Source organism: Mustelus asterias, chromosome 19 (assembly GCF_964213995.1).
Source record: "Mustelus asterias chromosome 19, sMusAst1.hap1.1, whole genome shotgun sequence".
NCBI classification, from domain to species: domain Eukaryota; kingdom Metazoa; phylum Chordata; class Chondrichthyes; order Carcharhiniformes; family Triakidae; genus Mustelus; species Mustelus asterias.
In genome coordinates this window covers 3833107-3853436 of record NC_135819.1, presented here as the reverse complement: position 1 = coordinate 3853436, position 20330 = coordinate 3833107, and the positions used below count along the sequence as shown (strand labels likewise).

Below are 20330 nucleotides of genomic sequence, written 5' to 3'. Positions count from 1 at the left end.
TGGAAGGAAGGCCATTGATGAAGCAGTTGAAGATGGTTGCACTTAGGACATTACCCTGAGGAAATCCAGCAGTGATGCCCCGGAGCTGTGATAATTGACCTCTAATCACCACAACCATCTCCGTTTGTGCTAGGTATAACTCCAACAAGTGGACAGTTTTCCCCGATTCCCACTGATTCCAGTTTTGCTAGGGCTACTCAATGCCATAGTCTGTCCAATGCTGCCTTGATTTCAAGAGCAGTCATCTCTGGCATTCAGCTCTTTTGTCCATGTTTGAACCAAGGCTGTGATGCGGTCAGGAGCTGAGTGACCCTGGTGGAACCCAAACTGAGCGCCCATGAGCAGGTTATTGCCGAGTAAGTGCCACTTGATAGTGCTGTTGATGACCCCTTCCATCACTTTGATGATCATCGAGAGTAGACTGATAGGGCGGTAATTGGCAAGGTTGATTTGTCCTGTTTCTCGTGTACAGGACATACCTGGGCAATTTTCCACATTGTCGAGTAGATGCCAGTGTTTTGGCTTTACTGGGACAGTTTGGCTAAGGGCGTGGCAAGTTCTGGAGAACAAGTCTTCAGAACTATTGCTGGAATATTATCAGGGGCCATAGCCTTTGCAGTATCCAGTGCCTTTGGCCATTTCTTGATATCACGTGGAGTGAATTAAATTGGCTGAAGACATCCATGATGCTGGGGACTTCCAGGTGAGTCCGAGATGGATCATCCACTCGGCATTTCTAGTTAAAGATTGTTGTGAATGCTTAGGCTTTATCTTTTGCACCGATGTGCTGGGCTCCTCTATCAGTCAGGATGGGGATATTTATGGAGCCTCCTCCTCCTGCGAGTTGTTTAATTGTCCACCACCACTCACAGCTGGATGTGGTAGGACTGCAGAGCTAAGGTCTGATCCATTGGTCGTGGGAAAGCTGAGCTCTGCCTTTTACTTGGGCAGTGATTTACTGTCAGTACAGTCACCTCAGTCTGAAGGCAGACAGACTCCTCCTTGGAGCCTTGCAATCTGAGTGCAGCCGACATCCTTTCCTGATTTTCTCCACCTTGCCTTTGGAGCTCCAGCAACTGAGGCATGAGCAAGAGCAAAGGCTCATCTGACTCAGCAGATTCTGGGCCTTCAGCAACCCTCCGAGTGCTGGTACTCTTGAATGCTCCTACCTCTGCCTGCTGTGGATCAGACAGTGCGATGTGCTCACCAGGTTGTGACCCCCAAAGCTATGCTGGAACTAGACCCCACCGAGGTGTGTGACTTTGTGTTGGTGGAGGGTGTGGGTGAGCGCTGTGATGGTCCTTCTATTTCAGGGTCTGTGAATTCATGGTCCGTGCTGCTGTCAGGGTTGGAGTCGAGGATCTGGATTATGGACCCCCTCAGTTTCTTCCCAGATGTGCCAGCTAAAGAAAGGAGAGGTCATTTGGCAGGGGTCTGAGAAGCAGGAGAAATCACTCATAGCATGGTAGTCTGATGGATGCAATAGTGCTGGATCCTCACTTGGCTCAGCACCACTTACCTCACCATCAGCACAGGAACAGTTCACATCCTCACTGGCTCATTGAATAGCTCTCTCCTCAAAGTCCATGAGGACCTTCAGTTCTGGCATCGCTCCACCCGTCTGGGATCTCTCCCTCTTGTTGTGTGCCAGCTTGTCCTGCACGAAGACAGATGGAGAGAGTGTAAGCTGGAGATGTGCCGGGGCAGATGATAAGCATGCTTGGCATGTGTGGATGGTGAGTGGGGTCAGGGAGGTGATGAGGACAAGATCTGCAGGGGAGATGAAGGTGTGTTTAGTGGAGTTAGTGATAGTGTCCCTCGAGTTGGGAGTGAGTGAGATCTCTGTAGGTGTGTGATGGGTCTTTGAGTTTATGAGTTGTGAGTGATGAGAAGAGTGACTTATTCTGGTCGAACGGAGCAGATCTTTCAACCTCTTGTGCCTCTTCTGTAGGGACACTGGCACTGACCACCTCTGCCACCACTCCTATGCTGGATTTGTCACCTTGGTTGCAGGTCTTCGCCCAGAGTGTGGTTACATTACAAAGCAGCAAGCCTCCACTGTATTCAGCAGATAGTCAAGGGAGGTATCAGTAAACTTGGGTGCTTGTACGGCAGCCATGATTTCCCACTGAACCCCGAATTGTTCTAACCATGTGCAGTGGGTGGCCTCTAAATATGGTGCCCGAATCATTGTAGTGCTGAGGTGACGACAGGACAGGTGAATCAGAGGCCACCCGCCAGCGATGCAGCGTGAAGCCCATGCCTGCAAATTTATTATCACGTGTTGTACTACAAGGTGGAAAAAGCCATCGGCGAGCTTTCTCTGCTGAAAATCAGACTTTGTCGATTTCTGGGACAATTCCACCCAATGTGTAATGCCTGGATAGGTTGTGTGGCCATTATGTAACCAAACACAGCAAAATCTCACATTTAGCCACGAGGTGAATGACCACTAGATCTTTATTGCCAGCATTGATTGAGGACTGAATGTTGGCCAGGACACTGGGAGAAATCACATCTCTTCTTCAATGCCTTTCAATGACAGGCTAGTATTTAACTTGGTGTGTCTCTTCATCAGCAAGAAGAGTCTAAACTCTGAACTGGAAAATCCTGAGTCACACCCAAACTGATAACAGGCAGCAGATCGGAACAAAAACTGGCCAAACGTTTGGTTCCAGACAGGGAGTTAACCCTCTTCTATACAGCAAGGATATTCACAAGTATTCAAACTACCTTTTGGACTCCAATGTAGGTATCTGAACTAAATGTGTTCTTGTGATTTCATATGCACATCTGCATACCCAAAACACAGTCTATTGTTTAGGTGATTGTCTAAGAAAGCATTTTCCAATGTTGTCAGTAATCACAGTCTAGTTTGAAAGATCTGGCCATCCCCAATAGAAAGAAGACGATGAACTTAAGACTTTCACATCCTCAGAACCCAAATTAATTACTTATAAACTGTAGTCACTCTTTTAGCAGTAGCCAATATTGGCCAGGACACTAAAGTTCTGAAGGACGGTGGGGTCGAGCATCTCATGCAAACAAAAGCACTCCAACTCTTTTGAGTTTAAACGATTAAACTCAATTAAACAAACTGAGGGACAAAGTAAAAGGGGCAGCCTCTTAAAAGGGAACCACCTGAAACAAAAATAAATCACAATTGAAACTTAAAACATCAAACCAAAAGGTGATTTAGAGGGTTGATAAGGCACCCAGTCCCTGTAGTGCCCAATGGGTACGAAAGGCCTCGATGGTGCCTGTGACACCACATGCCAAAAGCACCATCAACAATGCAGCAATTCCATCCCTTTAGTACTGAACTGAAGTGTCAGCTAGCAATAGGTGCTCAAGTCCCTGGAGTGGAGGTCTTCTAATTCAGAGGCAAAGGGGGATACAGGGAAATACCCATGCTTGGACCAGCAGCCTATTTACTAGGATATTAGGCTATTCTGATTCTGCCCCTCCAAGCTGCTTTTAAATGGGGCTTAGTGGGATATTTGCCCATCAATTCCTGCCATGCTGGTCTCACGCAGATGGCAGAAGCTCCAAATTAATCTTGCCAGATTCACTGATCAGCAAGCAAACCCCATAGTAAATGGTTACCATGAATCCTATACCTGAACTACAATGACACAAAAACTGCCAGAGTGATGAGCAAGTTCCAGGTAACAGGAAATTACTATTCATACAGGTCTAGCCTCATCTAGCCCAAACTGTAACGGAATGGAATTGACATTTTCATGATGGTTTAAGATGAATGAAGGCACTTCCTAGGGTTTGGTACGAAGTCACACTGCCCAGCAGATGTGAGCTATGGTATGGGCTGAACAAGCTGATCGTAGCTGGGAGCAGCACTAGGCTGGTGGGGAGGGGCATTATAATTAGGATTGGTCTGGACAACAATATCTGCAGATAGGCAATTGGCTCTGGTGCTGTCGACGGTTGAGGAGTTGTGCTCCATCATGAACTGAAGGGGAGGGGAGGAAGAAAAATAAATGGTCTAAATAAATACGAATATTAGAAGGCCCATTTCATTGAACAGATGTTTCACTGAACCGTGGATTTAAAGTATGTCAGAGTCGGAATCAACTGGGTGTTTGTTGGTTCTTTCCTCAGAGGATAGTAAGACTCTGGAATACATTCCTGACTGTTTCAGTGTGTGTGCTGATTCTTTGTGCTCCTTCAAGAAGAAGTTGGGCCAGTTCTTGACTGGAGCAAAGATTGTATCATTGGAACAAGAAGAAGCAATTTATCCCCTCACATCAGTACGGCCATTCATTGAGATCATGGCTGATCAATGACCCAACTTCATCTGCCCATCTTTGCCCCAAATCCCTTTGGCTAACAGAAATTCATAATCTTAGATTTAAAATTACCAATTGATCTAGCATTAACTGGCATTTGCGGAAGAGAGTTCCAACCTACAACTCTTGCTTGTAGAAGTGCTTTCATCACACCATTCCTGAAAGGCCTGCCTCGAATTTTCAGGCTACATCTCCTAGCCCTAGACTCAAATAATGGAAATAGTTTCCCTCTATTAGTTTCCAATTTACAATGATCTGTTGTCTTTCAAGGTGAAGGTGACCATGCCCATCACCTGGGGTTTTTGGTCGGGTTCCAGTGGGTAAACAGGTGAGTCATAAGGTTAATCTGCACCCGGATAGTTCTACTGAAACTAGGACCCAATGGTCTGAGTTTTGAATGAGCTGTTGGTTCAGGGTTCCTTCTCCTTGCATTTTCTCTCTGCCTCTGATATGTGCTTGCTTTCGAAGGAAGCCACACCCTTTGTTATTTCATTGCCTCTCACCTGCTCTTGTAGCCACATTTTTGTGGCTGATCCAGTTCAGTTTCTGGTCAATGGTAACCCCCAGGATGTTGATAGAGGGGGATTCAGCAATGGCAATGCCATTGAATGTCAAAAGGTGATGGTTAGGTTCACTCTTATTGGAGATAGTCATTGCCCGCCACTTGTGTGACATAAATGTTACTTGCCACTTATCAGCCAAAGCCTGAATGGTGTCCCGATCTTGCTGTATATGGACACGGGACTTATCTGAGGAGTTGGGAATGGTACTGAACATTGTATAATCCTCAGATCTGACCTTATGATGGAGAGTCGGTCATTGATAAAACAGCCGGTTGGCCTAGGGCACTACCCTGAGGAACTCCTGCATCAATGCCTTCACACTGAAATGATTGATTCCAACAACAACAACTACCTTCCTTTGTGCTAGGTATGACTCCAACCAGTGAAGAACTTTCCCCCTGATTCCTATCGACTTCAACTTCACCAAGGCACCTTTATGTCTCATTTGGTCAAATGCTGCTTTGATGTCAAGAGCAGTCACTCACCTCAAGTTCAGCTTTCTTGTCCACGTTTGGACCAAGGCTGGAGTCTAGTGGCCCTGGTAGAACCCAAGCTGAGCAGCAGTGAGCAGATTATTGTTGTATAGGTGCTGCTTGACAGCAGCGTCAACAACACCTTCTATCACTTTTGATCAAGCGTAAACTGATGAGGTGGTAATTAGCCTGGTTGGATTTATTCTGCTTTTTGTGGACAGGGCATACATGGGCAATTTTCCACATTGTTGGGTAGATGCCAGTGTAGCTGTACTTGGGACAGCTTGGCTAGGGGCTAGTTCTGGAGCACAAGTCTTCATAATGACAGTAGGGGTGCTGCCATGCTCCATAGTCTTTGCAGTATCCAGTACCTACAGTTGTTTCTTGATATCATGTGGAGTGAATTGCATTGGCAGAAGACTGGCATCTTCTGGGGTCTTCAGGAGGAGGCCAAGATGGATTATCCACTTGGCATTTCTGCCCGATGTTAGAGTGAGGTGGAGTAAGATGAGAGGAGGTTACTGTGGAACATACAATACTGGCACAGCCCAGTTGGGCCGAATTCCCTGCTTAAGCACAATTGTATTTGTAATTTTATATAATTGTCCCAGCTCCCAGGAAAATCTCAGAGTAGTGCTTCAATGTATCCATACATTTTTTTGTTTTCAATTGAAGATCATATGAGCCACATTAGAGGTTTAGCAAGACTTTGTTTCACCAGTGTCCCTGAAGCCATGGCAACAGCCACCAAGAATATAAGAAATAGGAGCAGAAAAAGACCATGCAGTTCGTCGAGCTTGCTCCAATATTCAATCTGAAAAGCTAATCTGATGAAGGCTAATCTTTGACTTTCGTTTCATTTTTCCATCCACTCCCCTTACCCCTTGATTCACCGAAAGACCAAAAAATCCATCCATCTCAACCTTAAAACATTGGGGCATCCACAGCCCTCTGGGGTAGAGAATTTCAAAGATTCACAACCTTTTGAGTGAAGATATTTCTCATCATCTCAGTCCTAAATGATCGACCCCTTATCCTGAGACTGTGGCCCCTTGTTCTAGATTCCCCAGCAGGGGAAATAACCTCTCGATATCCAACTTGTCAAGCCCTTTCGTAAACTTCAATGTTTCAATAAGATCATTTATCATTCTTCAAAACTCCAGAGACTATAGACCTAATTTACATAGTCTTTCATCACTGAACAACCCTCACATCTCAGGAACCAATCTAGTGAACCTTCGCTGTACTACCTCCAATGGTATCCTTAACTATGAAGGCCAAAATTGCAGAGTACACCAGATGTATAGTAGCACCAAAATCCTGTACAACCGTAGCAAGACTTCATTATTCTTATATCTGTTGCAATAAAGGCCAACATGCCATTTGCTTTCCTAACTGCTTGCTAATGTTTTATGCCCCTTGTATCCAACTCTTCCTGAACGTCAACATTTAAAAATGTCATGCCTTTTTAAAAAAGTATTCTGCTTTTTTTACAACCTCACACTTTCACAAACAATATTCCATCTGCCACCTTGCTGCCCACTCACTTAACCCCTCTATTCTTTCATTTTGCAATCTCCTCGTTTCCTGTTCACATCTCGCATTCCCACCTAACTTTGTATTTTCAGCAAACTTAGATGCATTACTCTCTGTCTCTTCATCTAAGCCATCAATAGATTGTAAATGCGGAGGCCTCAGCACTGATCCTTGCAGCACTGGCCACAGCCAGCCAACTTGAAAATGCCTCTTTTATACATACTCTCTGCATCCTGTTAGTTAACCTCTCTCCATCCAAATACATCACCCGCAATACCTGCCATGAAGGCAGAGGGAGGGTTTGGGAGAAGGTGGAGGGTTTGGGAGGGAGAAGGTGGAAGGGATGGTCAGGGAGGAAGAAGGCGGCGGGGGATCGGGAAGGGACAAGGCTGTGGGGGCGGGGGGAGGTTGGGGAGGGACAAGGCGGGGGGGTCAGGGAGGGACAAAGCAGGGGGGTCGGCGAGGGACAAGGTGGGGGGGGGGTCGGCGAGGGACAAGGTGGGGGGCGTCAGCGAGGGATAAGGTGGGGGGGGTCAGGCAGGGACAAGGCGGGGGGGCACGGCAGGAAGGGACAAGGTGGGAGGGGGGCCAGGGAGGGACAAGGCGGGGGTGGGTGGGGGGCAGGGAGGGACAAAGCGGGGGGGGGGGGGCGCGGATGGCGAGGGACAAGGCAAGGAGGGACCGGGCAGGGACAAGGCAGGGGAGAGGGGAGGGACAAGGCGGAGGTGGAGGAGGGGGAGGGTTGGCCAGGGAGGGACAAGGCAGGATGGGGGGCCTGGGAGGTACAAGGCGGAGGGGAGGCCAGGGAGGGACATGGCGGGGGAGAGGGGAGGGGGGCCAGGGAGGGACAAGGCAGGGTGGGGGGGCCGGGGAGGGACAAAGCAGGGGAGGAACAAGGCGGGGGGAGGGGGCTGGTGGTACGGGGGACGGGACGGGAGGGACAAGGCAGTGGGGGAGGGCAGGGGCAGAGATCGGCGAGGAAGAAGGTGGACGATGTTTGAGAGTAGAGCTGGGGTGGGAGGGAGAAGGCACGGGGGGGGGGTCAGGAGAATGAGGACATGGGGGGGTCAGGTGGTAGAGGGCAAGGGGATAGGGAGGTTGTTGGGAAGAGACAAGGCAGAGTGGGTTGGTCAGGAGGGAGGGAAAAGGCGGAGGGAGACTCGTGGGAGGGATGAGGCTGAGGTGGGGTCAGAGAGGGACAAAGTGGGGGAGTCAAGAAGGGAGAAAATTAAGGAGGATGGGGGTGGCAGAAATCAGGGAGCAAAAAATTGGAGGGGGGGTCAAGGGCAGTGTCGGGGTCAGGAGGGAGAAGAAGGGCAGTTGGGAGGGAGAAGGTGGGGGGAGGTTCAGGAGGGAAAAGTGGGGGAGGGGTTGGGAGGGAGAAAGTTGGGGGGTCATCAGGAAGAGACAAGGTGGAGTGGGTTGGTCAAGAGAGGGAGAAGATGGGGGGGTTTCGGGTGGGAGAGAAGGCTTGGGGAGGTCGCAGAGAGGAAAAGCAAAGGGGGGGTCGGGGAGAGGTTGGGAGAGACAGGCAGAGGGAAGTGGTGGGAGGGAAAACGTGACATAAAGATCGAGGGGAAGGGAGAATGTGGCATGGAGGTCGAGGGAGGGGGAAACACGGCATGGAGGTCGAGGGAGGGGACACACGGCATGGAGGTCGAGGGAGGGGACACACGGCATGGAGGTCGAGGGAGGGGACACACGGCATGGAGGTCGAGGGAGGGGACACACGGCATGGAGGTTGAGGGAGGGGAAACATGGCATGGAGGTCGGGGGAGGGAAAACACGGCATGGAGGTCGGGGGAAGGAAAACACGGCATGGAGGTCGGGGGAGGGAAAACACGGCATGGAGGTCGGGGGAGGGAAAACACGGCATGGAGGTCGGGGGAAGGAAAACACGGCATGGAGGTCGGGGGAGGGAAAACACGGCATGGAGGTCGGGGGAGGGAAAACACGGCATGGAGGTCGGGGGAGGGAAAACACGGCATGGGTGGGTGGGGGCAGGAGGATGCAGCATGGAGGTTGGGGGGGGGGTTGGAGAGGAGGATGCAGCATGGAGATCAGGGGTGGGGGGAGGGGAGAAGAGGATGCAGCATGGAGGTCGGGGGGGTGGGGAGGAGGATGCAGCATGGAGGTCGGGGGGGTGGGGAGGAGGATGCAGCATGGAGGTCGGGGGCTGGGGAGGAGGATGCAGCATGGAGGTCGGGGGCTGGGGAGGAGGATGCAGCATGGAGGTCGGGGGGGTGGGGAGGAGGATGCAGCATGGAGGTCGGGGGCTGGGGAGGAGGATGCAGCATGGAGGTCGGGGAACGTAACCGAGCTGAGGGATGGAGGGGGGTGCTAAAGACTAATGTAGAGTTTGGGAGAAAAGGTCGGAAGTCAGAGGAAATAAGGAAATATTACAGTCCTCATTTTATGTTTTGTCGACTCAGAGCTCAACACATGATGTCATATGTTGTGTGATAATGCTCATGTGATGTCCCTTGGAACATTTAAGGTGCTATATAAATGCCTGCTGTTGTTGGCTAAACATTTGATGAAAAAAAATCCCAATGCTGCAGGCAAAATATTGCAGCTAACCACATCCCAAGCCTTCCTACACAGGAGTGGAAGCAAGACATCCCAATAAACAGGAACTTCCACAAACCACCCTGTAATCTATCAAGATATTGATGCCTTGCCGGAAAGGGTCAGTGAAGAGGCAACCACACAACATGGGCTCAAATTGCAGTCCACACATCTCCTAACCCCTAAGGGCTGCCATGCTGTGGAAGGAGTGGCTGAGAGAAGGTCAATGTGACTTTCCACCAACCATAGGCAGGGAGGAGAGTCAGACCAAGTTGCATCTGAGTGCTCCCTGGCAACTCCTACTGAAGGACATGCTCTTGCTAGCTCTGCAGAGAGACCATGTCTGCTGGAAAAGGACAATGACATTTTCTTAGGTGGAATAAAATGTATCCACAATGTATCCTTCCATTAATTTGCAAATTAAAATCAAAAAAGGAGAGTATCCTCCCATCGAGTCCCCCCTCCAGGTAATGGTCCAGCTGACAAGATAAAATTCATGCCAAATGAGGTTAGCAGATCTGAGTGACAAGCAGCTCTGAAGCTTGCCCCTGTGTGACCGCTCCAATGCGAAGCAAGTGTTTGCCCTGCCATATGGCTGAGCTGTCCTAGCTCAGCTTTCTGCTCAAGAACCAAATAGCTGGAGACAAGTCCCTCTGTCTTTTAACCATGGGCTGTAGAAGTGATCACATTTCAGAAACTTAGCTTGCACTTTGCTCTCAGAATAACTGACCGGGAGATCAAATCAGCAGCGCTTTCAACTCTGTGGCTTTTTAAAAACACTGCTTGGATAATTGAAGTTTGTGCCTAATACTAACTCCCCAGGGCAGCACCACAAGGACAGTGTATAGCTGCGGGTACTGTCGTTTCTAGATTAAATTCATCACATTATGTTTCTTTAAAAATCCACATCTGGAGATACCCATTGTGAATAAATGTTCCACATGATGTGCATGATTTGAAAGTAATCAGTTCTATTCTGATTTCTACAGAATTAGCTGATCTCAAGTTGGTCATGATTCCCATTCCCAATCACCATCACCTTCCCTTTTGTTCTCTCTCCCGTCCCATTTCCTTGGATTTGTACCAATTTAGCAACCACACAAACCTCCAACATCTTCCTGTTCTGATGAAAAGTCTGCAAACTGAAACAATAACTGTTTCTCTCGCCACAGATACTGCCTGACTTGCTGAGCGTTTCCAGCATTTTCAGTTTATAATTCTCAACTTTCTTTGGACCAGAGTTGTGGAGATGCCAGCGTTTGGACCAGAGTGGCTCTGCTGCAAAGCCCATCACAGTCAAATAGCCCACCAACAGTGCCCGAAGAGATGTCTCCGTATCCCCAAGCTCAGCAAAAGTTAATACCTTGAAAGAAAAGGTGTTTCTAAAGTTTCTCAACACCTCCACAGGAAAGGCAGCATGATCCGAACTGCAAACTGCTACGTCCATCAATACCATCCTTTGTACCCAACTGGAGGCAAAGTTAGTTATAACAAAGCTGCTTTTAGGAGAAGGGAACAGACCATCTAACAGCCTGGCTAATGCAAAATCTCTCTCTAGTGGCAAGGGAGCTTTTCTCAGCTTGCACCAGAATCTTCCTGACAAGAAGCAAAACTGTATTGTCCTAACCACTGTACTTAAAAACTTCACTTATCTGTATTCTACATTACCGGGAGCTGGGGAAAGTTAAAAAAAAGAGATTTTCAAAACAAAAGGAATAATTTTAAAGTTAACTGGATACACGGCAGCCCCAGCCTTTGAAGCTTGTTTCTGAACATGCATGTAATTCAGAATACAATAAAGATCAGTACATCACTTAGACCACAAATGATAAACAAACCAGACCCTGACCCCTGTCCTCAACATGTGCAACAAGAAAATAATTAAAATATAAAAACAACAGATTGTCATAATTTACAGAGGTGCAGGGTCAAACTGTCCTCAACATGTGCAACAAGAAAAAAATATAAAACAAATTGTCGTATTTTATGAGGGCGCAGAGTCAAACTCTGCCCTTAACATGAGCACCAACAAAAATTTAAATATATAAACAACAAATTGTCATATTTTATGGAGGTGCAACGTACAGGCTCTAAAGCTATCATCACAACAACAAAAAACTTCTAAACAACTATTTATATATATATTAAAAAAACACATCAAGACTGCAAAAGAAAGGAAGAGGGGATGGGGGGCATTGCAAACAGATTAAATATTGATATATATATAAATGCAATTCAAAAAATGCCATGGATTTCTGAATGCATTCTATTCTCACACACCAAAAGAGATATTTGAGAGTGTTGCACATATAAAAAGTTTTTTTTTGAACGAGCAAATCTCTTTGTAAGGCAGCAGGCTGTCTGATGCTTTGTTCATTCAGCAGCAAGCTCCCAAACGCAGTCCCAGTGTGAGCAGCACACACATAACATACAGCTGATCCGATCAGCGCAATAAAGCCCAGCCACTCGCCTTCCCGGCTCAGACCCAGGACAAACAATATATTTTGAATTAATCGCAATATAAACTAATTAATTTTAGTCCGAATGCGCCACCATCATCGGGCGGCGGGGCCTTGCAGCTCCGGCTCTCGCTCTCCAGACAATGAAACCGGCACCGGAGCCGTCGCTCTCCTTCCCTCCCTCCCGACCGGAGCCGTCGCCCGCTCACAGCCTCCCCCCCCACGGGCAGCCCCGCCGGCCTGAGGAGAAGCCGCGGCGCCTCCTTTACCTGGACAGCAGCCGCCGCTCGAGCTCTCAGTGGAACAAAGAGAAACGGCCGGCAGCCCAGCGCGAGCCCCAGGCAGCCAGAGAGCATGCGCGGAGCCGGGACTGCGGGAGTGGGGGAGGGGGTGAGGGGAGGGTGAGGGACGGAGTGAGGGGGGGTGAGGGACGGAGTGAGGGGGGGTGAGGGACGGAGTGAGGGGGGGTGAGGGACGGAGTGAGGGGGGGTGAGGGACGGAGTGAGGGGGGGTGAGGGACGGAGTGAGGGGGGTGAGGGACGGAGTGAGGGGGGGTGAGGGACGGAGTGAGGGGGGGTGAGGGACGGAGTGAAGGGGGGGTGAGGGACGGAGTGAAGGGGGGGTGAGGGACGGAGTGAAGGGGGGGTGAGGGACGGAGTGAAGGGGGGGTGAGGGACGGAGTGAAGGGGGGGTGAGGGACGGAGTGAAGGGGGGGTGAGGGACGGAGTGAAGGGGGGGTGAGGGACGGAGTGAAGGGGGGGTGAGGGACGGAGTGAAGGGGGGGTGAGGGACGGAGTGAAGGGGGGGTGAGGGACGGAGTGAAGGGGGGGGTGAGGGACGGAGTGAAGGGGGGGGTGAGGGACGGAGTGAAGGGGGGGTGAGGGACGGAGTGAAGGGGGGGTGAGGGACGGAGTGAAGGGGGGGGTGAGGGACGGAGTGAAGGGGGGGTGAGGGACGGAGTGAAGGGGGGGGTGAGGGACGGAGTGAAGGGGGGGGGTGAGGGACGGAGTGAAGGGGGGGGGGTGAGGGACGGAGTGAAGGGGGGGGGTGAGGGACGGAGTGAAGGGGGGGTGAGGGACGGAGTGAAGGGGGGGTGAGGGACGGAGTGAAGGGGGGGTGAGGGACGGGGTGAGGGACGGGGTGAGGGGGGGGTGAGGGACGGGGTGAGGGGGGGGGGTGAGGGACGGGGTGAGGGGGGGGTGAGGGACGGGGTGAGGGGGGGGTGAGGGACGGGGTGAGGGACGGGGTGAGGGACGGGGTGAGGGGGGGGGTGAGGGGGGGGGTGAGGGACGGGGTGAGGGGGGGTGAGGGGGGGTGAGGGACGGGGTGAGGGGGGGGTGAGGGACGGGGGGGGGGGTGAGGGACGGGGGGGGTGAGGGACGGGGTGAGGGGGGGGGTGAGGGACTGGGTGAGTGTGAGGGACGGGGTGAGGGGGGTGTGAGGGGCGGAGTGAGGGGCGGGGTGAGGGGCGGAGTGAGGGGGGGTGAGGGGGGGGGTGAGGGGCGGAGTGAGGGGGGGTGAGGGGCGGAGTGGGGGGGTTGAGGGACGGAGTGAGGGGGGGTGAGGGACGGAGTGAGGGGGGGGTGAGGGACGGAGTGAGGGGGGGGTGAGGGACGGAGTGAGGGGGGGGTGAGGGACGGAGTGAGGGACGGAGTGAGGGGGGGTGAGGGACGGAGTGAGGGGGGGTGAGGGACGGAGTGAGGGGGGGTGAGGGACGGGGTGAGGGACGGAGTGAGGGACGGAGTGAGGGACGGTGAGGGACGGAGTGAGGGGGGGTGAGGGACGGAGTGAGGGGGGGTGAGGGACGGAGTGAGGGGGGGGGTGAGGGACGGAGTGAGGGGGGGGGTGAGGGGGGGGGGTGAGGGACGGAGTGAGGGGGGGGGTGAGGGACGGAGTGAGGGGGGGGTGAGGGACGGAGTGAGGGGGGGGGTGAGGGACGGAGTGAGGGGGGGGTGAGGGACGGAGTGAGGGGGGGGTGAGGGACGGAGTGAGGGGGGGGTGAGGGACGGAGTGAGGGGGGGGGTGAGGGACGGAGTGAGGGGGGGTGAGGGACGGAGTGAGGGGGGGGTGAGGGACGGAGTGAGGGGGGGGGTGAGGGGGGGAGTGAGGGGGGGGGTGAGGGACGGAGTGAGGGGGGGGGTGAGGGACGGAGTGAGGGGGGGGGTGAGGGACGGAGTGAGGGGGGGGGTGAGGGACGGAGTGAGGGGTGGTGAGGGACGGAGTGAGGGGTGGTGAGGGACGGAGTGAGGGGGGGTGAGGGACGGTGTGAGGGGGGGTGAGGGACGGAGTGAGGGACGGAGTGAGGGACGGAGTGAGGGGGGGTGAGGGACGGAGTGAGGGGGGGTGAGGGACGGAGTGAGGGGGGGTGAGGGACGGAGTGAGGGGGGGTGGGGGAGATGAAGGGGGAGGCGAGGGGGGGGGGAGGCGAGGGGGGGGGGGGGAGGCGAGGGGGGGGGAGGCGAGGGGGGGGGAGGCGAGGGGGGGGGAGGCGAGGGGGGGGAGGCGAGGGGGGGGGGAGGCGAGGGGGGGGGGAGGCGAGGGGGGGGGAGGCGAGGGGGGGGGGAGGCGAGGGGGGGGAGGCGAGGGGGGGGGAGGCGAGGGGGGGGGGGAGGCGAGGGGGGGGGGGAGGCGGGGGGGGGGAGGCGGGGGGGGGGAGGCGGGGGGGGGGAGGCGGGGGGGGGGAGGCGGGGGGGGGAGGCGGGGGGGGGAGGCGAGGGGGGGGGGGGGGGAGGCGAGGGGGGGGGGAGGCGAGGGGGGGGGGAGGCGAGGGGGGGGGGAGGCGAGGGGGGGGGGAGGCGAGGGGGGGGGGAGGCGAGGGGGGGGGGAGGCGAGGGGGGGGGGAGGCGAGGGGGGGGGAGGCGAGGGGGGGGGCGATGGGGGGGGAGGCGAGGGACGGGACGGGGGAGGCGAGGGACGGGACGGGGAGGCGAGGGACGGGGGGGCGAGGTGGGGGGGAGGCGAGGGACGGGGGCCGAGGTGGGGGGGAGGCGAGGGACGGGGGGCGAGGTGGGGGGGAGGCGAGGTGGGGGGGAGGCGAGGGACGGGGGGGCGAGGTGGGGGGGAGGCGAGGGACGGGGGGGCGAGGTGGGGGGGAGGCGAGGGACGGAGGGGCGAGGTGGGGGGGAGGCGAGGGACGGAGGGGCGAGGTGGGGGGGAGGCGAGGGACGGGGGGGCGAGGTGGGGGGGAGGCGAGGGACGGGGCGAGGTGGGGGGGAGGCGAGGGACGGGGCGAGGTGGGGGGGAGGCGAGGGACGGGGCGAGGTGGGGGGGAGGCGAGGGACGGGGCGAGGCGGGGGGGGGGGCGAGGTGGGGGGGAGGCGAGGGACGGGGCGAGGTGGGGGGGAGGCGAGGGACGGGGCGAGGTGGGGGGGAGGCGGGGGGGGAGGCGAGGGACGGGGCGAGGCGAGGGACGGGGCGAGGCGAGGGACGGGGTGAGGTGGGGGGGAGGCGAGGGGCGAGGGGGGGAGGCGAGGGACGGGGCGAGGTGGGGGGGAGGTGAGGGGCGAGGCGAGGGACGGGGCGAGGTGGGGGGAGGCGAGGGACGGGGAGAGGTGGGGGGGAGGCGAGGGACGGGGCGAGGTGGGGGGGAGGCGAGGGGCGAGGCGAGGGACGGGGCGAGGTGGGGGGGGGGCGAGGTGGGGGGGGGGCGAGGGACGGGGCGAGGTGGGGGGGGGGCGAGGGACGGGGCGAGGTGGGGGGGGGGCGAGGGACGGGGCGAGGTGGGGGTGAGGGGCGAGGCGAGGGACGGGGCGAGGTGGGGCGAGGCGAGGGACGGGGCGAGGTGGGGGGAGGCGAGGGACGGGGCGAGGTGGGGGGAGGCGAGGGACGGGGAGAGGTGGGGGGGAGGCGAGGGACGGGGAGAGGTGGGGGGGAGGCGAGGGACGGGGAGAGGTGGGGGGGAGGCGAGGGACGGGGGGGAGGCGAGGGACGGGGGGGGAGGCGAGGGACGGGGGGGGAGGCGAGGGACGGGGGGGGAGGCGAGGGACGGGGGGGGAGGCGAGGGACGGGGGGGGAGGCGAGGGACGGGGGGGGAGGCGAGGGACGGGGGGGGAGGCGAGGGACGGGGGGGGAGGCGAGGGACGGGGGGGAGGCGAGGGACGGGGGGAGGCGAGGTGGGGGGGAGGCGAGGGACGGGTGGGGGGGAGGCGAGGGACGGGGGGCGAGGTGGGGAGAGGCGAGGGACGGGGGGCGAGGTGGGGAGAGGCGAGGGACGGGGGCGAGGTGGGGAGGGACGGGGGAGGCGAGGGACGGGGGGGCGAGGTGGGGGGGAGGCGAGGGACGGGGGGCGAGGGGGAGGGGGAGGCGAGGGACGGGGGGCGAGGTGGGAGGGAGGCGAGGGACGGGGGGCGAGGTGGGGGGGTGGCGAGGGCCGGGGGGCGAGGTGGGGGGGAGGCGAGGTGGGGGGGAGGCGAGGTGGGGGGGAGGCGAGGGACGGGGGGGTGAGGGTGGGGGGGGCGAGGTGGGGGGGAGGCGAGGGACGGGGAGGCGAGGGACGGGGGGGGTGAGGTGGGGGGAGGCGAGGGACGGGGGAGGCGAGGGACGGGGGGGCGAGGCGGGGGGGAGGCGAGGGACGGGGGGGGCGAGGTGGGGGGGAGGCGAGGGACGGGGGGGGTGAGGGATGGGGGGGGTGAGGGGGGGTGACGGACGGAGTGGGGGGGGAGTCGGAGACGGGGGCAAGGGATGAGGGGTGTGGGGGGGGAGTCGGTGTGGGGGGGGAGTCGGAGGGGGGGGAGTCGGAGGGGGGTGCGAGGGAGGGGGGGAGTCGGAGGGGGGGGGGAGTCGGAGGGGGGTGCGAGGGAGGGGGGAAGTCGGAGGGGGGGGCGAGGGAGGGGGGAGTCGGATGGTTTGGGGGAGTCGGGGGGGAGTCGGGGGGAGGGGGGAGTCGGGGGGAGGGGGGAGGGGAGAGGGGAGGGGGGAGTCGAGGGGGGAGGGGAGGGGGGAGTCGAGGGGGGAGGGGAGGGGGGAGTCGAGGGGGGAGGGGAGGGGGGAGTCGGGGGGAGGGGGGAGTCGGGGGGGAGGGGGGAGTCGGTGGAGGGGGTAGTCGGAGGGGAGGGAGGGTGCGGGAGTCGGGGGGAGGGACGGGGGAGTGGGTGGGGAAGGGACGGGGGGAGGGGGGACGAGGTGAGGGAGGGGGACAGGGCGGGGGGTGAGGGACTGGGGGGTGAAGGACGGGGGGGGGGATGGACGGGGGGGTGAGGGTGGGGTGGACGGGGGGTGAGGGTGGGGTGGAGGGGGGGTGAGGGTGGGGTGGAGGGGGGGTGAGGGTGGGGTGGAGGGGGGTGGGGTGGAGGGGGGGTGAGGGTGGGGTGGAGGGGGGTGAGGGTGGGGTGGAGGGGGGGTGAGGGTGGGGTGGAGGGGGGGTGAGGGTGGGGTGGAGGGGGGGTGAGGGTGGGGTGGAGGGGGGGTGAGGGTGGGGTGGAGGGGGGGTGAGGGTGGGGTGGAGGGGGGGTGTGGGTGGGGTGGAGGGGGGGTGAGGGTGGGGTGGAGGGGGGGTGAGGGTGGGGTGGAGGGGGGGTGAGGGTGGGGTGGAGGGGGGGTGAGGGTGGGGTGGAGGGGGGGTGAGGGTGGGGTGGAGGGGGGGTGAGGGTGGGGTGGAGGGGGGGTGAGGGTGGGGTGGAGGGGGGATGGAGGGGGGATGGGTAGAGGGGGTGTGGACGGTGGGGGGGGTGGATGGACGGGGGATGAGGGGGGGGGATGGACGGGGGATGAGGGGGTGGGGGGGGTGAGGGGGTGGACGGTGGGGGGGGTGGAAGGGGGGGATAGACGGGGGATGAGGGGGGGATGGAGGGGGGAGTGAGGGGATGAGGGGCGGCGGGGGGTGACGGGAGTGAGGGGGGAGGGAGTTAGGGACGGCGGGAGGGACGGGAATGAGGGTGGAGGGGATGAGGGACGGCGGGTGGAGGGGATGAGGGACAGCGAGGGGGGAGGGGATGAAGGACGGCGAGGGGGGCGGGAGTGAGGGGGGAGGGATGAAGGACGGCGAGGGGGCGGGAGTGAGGGGGGAGGGGATGAAGGACGGCGAGGGGGCGGGAGTGAGGGGGGAGGGGATGAGGGACGGCGGGAGGGACGGGGTGGGGGGGATGGACGGGGGGGTGAGGGGGATATGGACGGGGGGCTGAGGGGGATGGACGGGGGGAGGGGGGTATGGAGTGGGGTGGAGGGAGGGGAGGGTGGAGGGAGGGGAGGGTGGAGGGAGGGGAGGGTGGATGGGGGGAGTGGGGGTGGACGGTGGGAGGGGGTGGACGGGGCAGAGGGGGAGGGGGGGTTGGACGGGGGGAGGGGGATGGACGGGATTGAGGGATGGCGGGAGGGGGGTATGGACGGGGTCAGGGACGGTGGGGGGGGAGGAAGTGAGGGGGAGGGGGGTATGGACGGGGTGAGGGACGGCGGGGGGGGACAGGAGTGAGGGGGGAGGAAGTGAGGGGGAGGGGGGTATGGACGGCGGGGGGGGACAGGAGTGAGGGGGGAGGAAGTGAGGGGGAGGGGGGTATGGACGGGGTGAGGGACGGCGGGGTGGGACGGCAGTGAGGGGGGAGGGGATGAGGGACGGCGGGAGGGACAGGGGTGTGGGGGTGAGGGACGGTGGGGGGAGGGGGTGAGCGGGGTGAGGGACAGCGGATAGGGGAGGTGAGGGACGGTGGGAAGGGGGGGTGACGGACGGGGGAGGGGGTGAGGTATGGATGGGGGGTGAGGGGAGTGATGGGCGGACGGACGGTGTGGGGGGGGGAACGGACGGTGTGAGGGGGGGGGGAACGGACGGTGTGAGGGGGGGGCAACGGACGGTGTGAGGTGGGGGGACGGACGGTGCGGAGGGAGGTGGATGGATGGAGTGAGGGAGGCGGGACGGACGGACGGAGTGGGGGGGGGGCGGAGTGGGAGGGTAAAGAGTGAGGGACGGGGGGGCAAGAGGGGTGAGAGACAGGGGGGGGGGGTGAGTTGCCGGCAGGGAGGGGGTGTCGGGGAGGGAGAAGAAGGTGAGGGACGAAGGGGCTGTTGAGTAAGGGGCAGAGGGGCTGGTGAGTGAGGGGAGGGGGGAAAGTGACAGAGGGATGGGTGGAGGGAGCGTGGGAGGGGGGATGGAGGGGAGTGGGGGCGAGGTGGTTGGGGGAAGGAGACTGGTGGAGGGCGCTTTGAGGGATGGGGGAATGGCAGGGGGAGAGGGGCGAAGAAGGGCGAGAGTGGGGGGAGGGGAGGGGGAAGGTGAGATTTTTGGGGTCGGACGGAGAGAGGACATGTCCCCTTTTTGTGTTCTGCCACTTTTCTTTCAGCTTGCATCCATCCCTTGTTGCTCCTTGTGATGCCTTGCCCTTGTGGCTTGTTGTCTTCTTGTCTCCTGGGCCCTTTTCTTCTTAAAAATTATATATTATTATTCATGTTAGTTTTTTCTTGTGTGCGGTGGTGAATGGGGGGTACCTCCATGTGGCAGAAGAGGAAGAGTAAGCGGGGGGTGGGAAGAAACAGGGTGATGGTCTGCTTCTGTCGTATTTTAGGTGGTTGGGGGGGAAGTGGCTGTTGAGGTGGTGTGTGTTAGGAGGAGAGGGTTGCTAGGTTGGGGGGTTTACCTGTTTCCGGGGGCTGGGATGGATGTCCAAGTGGTGTGTGTGTGTTGGAGAGTTGTTTTTGGGTGTTTCCTGGATGGGGAGGTTTTGTGTCTGTTGTTGAGTCGGATTCTGTTTTTTTTGGTGGGGTGGGGGAGAGATTTTGTTAGTGTGGGCTACTGGGGGGAGGGGCAAGATGTCAGGCGGTGGGGGGAAAAAAGTCCTGGGGTTTCCTGATAGGGATGTTGGTGGGTAGGTTGTTGATTGAAGGGTGATTTGTTGTCCTCCCCTGTCTTGGCACTTTCATCTCCTGTGTGTGCCTGTTAGAGTGGGTGAGGTGAGGGGGCTCCCAGAGCTGGTGGGATGGGGTGACTTTTTATTCTTTGTGTGTGTTTTACGTTGTGGTGGGCAGGATGTCATGGTGTGGATTCGGGTAGTATGTGTTGGATTGGTGTGGGAGCACTAGTTGGTGGAGCCAATTGGTGTAGAGACATTCCCATTTATTCAGATGGTTTATGGGTTTGGTATGAGGATAGGTAGGATAGGTAGTGCAATAATTACTTCATCGACTATTTATTTATTAATTAATTAATGTCCCCAGTAGACTTGCATTAGCAATGTAATGAAGTTACTGTGGAAGGGTACACTGAGGGAGTGGGGGGAGGTTTGAGGGGGAGGCAGGGGAGGGTGGAATGCGGGGTGGGGGATGGGAGGGGGGGCATGGCCAATCCACTTTTGTTCGTTGTAATGAGTCAATCTGTGTCCAGGTTTCTCCCATTGTTCCTGATGGTCGAATACTTAAAGATTTTCATTTTCCCCAGACCTGCCTGTGGATTGTACCCAGTCACCATGTGGTCGGAGTATCATCCATGCAGAGTTACACATT

At 58.1% G+C, this 20330-nt stretch overlaps 1 protein-coding gene across 4 annotated transcripts in view; it reads right to left on the bottom strand.

Annotated features, from left to right (window-relative positions):
• smarca4a (SWI/SNF related BAF chromatin remodeling complex subunit ATPase 4a) overlaps positions 1-12238 on the bottom strand; it is a 111377-nt gene extending 99139 nt beyond the window's left edge. For all 4 annotated transcript variants that reach the window (XM_078234886.1, XM_078234887.1, XM_078234888.1 and 1 more), the window contains exons 1-2: positions 12176-12238; positions 1520-1657 (exon numbers count right to left, since the gene is read on the bottom strand). The gene's annotated coding sequence lies outside the window, so the exon portion shown is untranslated. The remainder of the gene's footprint in view (positions 1-1519; positions 1658-12175) is intronic.
• Positions 12239-20330: the final 8092 nt, after the last annotated feature.